The sequence below is a fragment of the Palaemon carinicauda genome, chromosome 8 (genome assembly GCF_036898095.1).
Source record: "Palaemon carinicauda isolate YSFRI2023 chromosome 8, ASM3689809v2, whole genome shotgun sequence".
NCBI lineage: Eukaryota > Metazoa > Arthropoda > Malacostraca > Decapoda > Palaemonidae > Palaemon > Palaemon carinicauda.
This window is the reverse complement of record NC_090732.1, coordinates 81,639,293-81,641,792: the sequence shown is the minus strand read 5'-3', so window position 1 is coordinate 81,641,792 and position 2,500 is coordinate 81,639,293.

The window sequence follows — 2,500 nt, the reverse complement described above, 5'->3', positions numbered from 1 at the left end:
TCCTCTCGAAAGCCTTAATGTCTTCAATCATTCGAATGTTTCGTAGGAGCTTATTATATAGTCTCGGGGCTGCATATTTAAATACTCTGGAGCCCAAAGTGGACATAAATCTAGGTTCCAACAGTTTGAAGCCATCTATAACTATTCTCGTGTCGACACGATTTGTTGGCTGCGAAATATGTAGCAATTCTCTTAGATATTTTGTACGACCGGTTCTGATAACTTGGTGGGTTATTGTACATATTTTAAATTAAATTCTCGTTTTAATCGGCAGCTAGTGTAAATCAATTAGTATAGGGGTGATCCTTTCTCTAGGAGGGACACCTTTTATCTGTCTTGCTCCTCTGTTTATTGTGTTTTGTAATTTCTAAAGTTGGACTTTTGGTAAATTGCAGTAGAGTTGCACTGAGTAGTCAATCCTGGTAATAACACAGTTTATCACAAGTTTCTTATAAGAACTATCGTCCAGGTACTTTTTTATAAACGCAATATTTCTTAGATGATAACCAGCACTTTTTATTACATTTTTTTATTTGGGCATTTAGAGACAGGTTACAGTCAAGAAATACACCTAGATCTCGAACTTTACTAGATATCGGCACCGAGTCATTGTTTATGTTCATTTGAATATCACCTAAGTTTCTCACGCTGTTTCTCTTGCCCCACCACCATGAATTCAGTTTTGTTCTCATTTAATTTTAGTTGTTTAAATGTCATCCATTCTCAAACACTATCAAGGATTCGGTTTAGAGTTTCAGTAGTGTCATGTTTATCATTTATGGGGAAGTAAAATTGTGTGTCATCTGCAAATAATTCAAACTTCACGCCATGCCTTTGTAGCATTTTCCATAGACCAATAGTATAGATGCAGAATAAAATTGGGCCAAGTACACCCCCCCTGGTGTGCCCCTCTGTTTAAGGGTTCATATGATGAATAAGATTTTCCAATTTGTACACAGTAATTTTTACCAACTAAGTAGTCTTTTATGTATTCGAAGGCTTGATCTTCAACGTCGATGGACCGTAGATCATTTAGTAGCAGTTCATGCACAACTGTATCAAAAGCAGCACCGAGATCAAGCAATATCAAAATACCAGATTTATTTTCCTCCTTCATTTCTAGCATATCATTTACAACAGAGCAATTGGCTGTCTCCGTAGAGTATAGTTTTCTGTAAGCAGATTGGTTGTCAGGCAAAGCTTCTATTACTTCTAAGTGGCTGACTAGTTGTTCAAGAATTATATATTCAAGCACTTTTGAGACAAAGGATAGATTTGAAATAGGTCTATATGAGGTTAATTCCTGGTAGTCCAGTGCATTTTTTCAGAACTGGTGTGACTATAGCCATTTTCTCAGATTTAGGGAACTTACATTCATCAATGCTTCCATTTGTTATTCTCATTATTATTTCGGCTATACCAGAAAAGTCTCTCTCTCCAATTACTTCAGATATTGGCGTAGGATCGATGGCGCAGTTTGTTTTCTTTGCTCTCTTGATAATTCTGGTTATGTCATCTTGTGTTATGTTGTTAAATCGTATTAATTTTGTCTGTGTGCCCGGTGTCTCATTAATCTGATGTTGAGTATTTACAAATGACCTGGTTATGTTTTCAATTTTGTTTTTAAAGAATACTAGAAAATTATTTGCTAGTTCCTGGTCACTGTATCAACCAGGTAGCATCTTTTCTTTCACATTATACCATTCATTAGACGATATAACTTATTTGTCTGTTGCTGCTTCGAAGATCTTTCTCTTATAGTATTCACTTTTTTCCTTCTTAGTAGGTAGTTATATTGACACGCAACAGTTTTGTATTCTACCCAATTACTTTCAGTTTTTAACCGATTCCACTTTCTTTCTTTACGTCTTTTTTCCCTCTTTTTTTTTTTTTACCAAAGTCTCTTCATCAAACCAAGGAGATTGGTCTTTTACGGTTATTGTCTTTTCCATCGGTGGGCAGATGGTATCATATTCACTTTTGCTCACTTTATTGTAAGTGGTCATAAGACAGTTAGCACACTTAACTCCTAACAGACGTAGGTCATCATGATCACAAGAAATGTAGATAGCATCATTTATTTTCTTTGTAACTTCTTCAATAAATACGGTAGGAGAAAAATTTTATTATGTCTAAAGTTCATTTTCTTTACTAATGCATGTTTCTGTAGAGGTAGACTAAACGTAATAAGTTTGTGTACCGGGGAGATAGTACATTTCTCTTCGACTTTTATATCAGATACAATATTATTCATGTCATCACTTATCATTAAGTCTAGCGCATAACCAGTTAAAGTAGTTGTGCAGTCGATATTATTCAATAGTCGATATGATTCTAGTAACTCACTAAATGCCAAAGCGTCAGGATTGGTACGGTTTGATATGGCAATGCTTGCTAGGGCAACTTTTTGTGTAGAACACCCAGGAACGTTTGGTCATGGTGGAAAGTTTTCAGCGAGATCTGAAGGGACCGAAAGTCATTTGGGGATATTTTGAAGCTG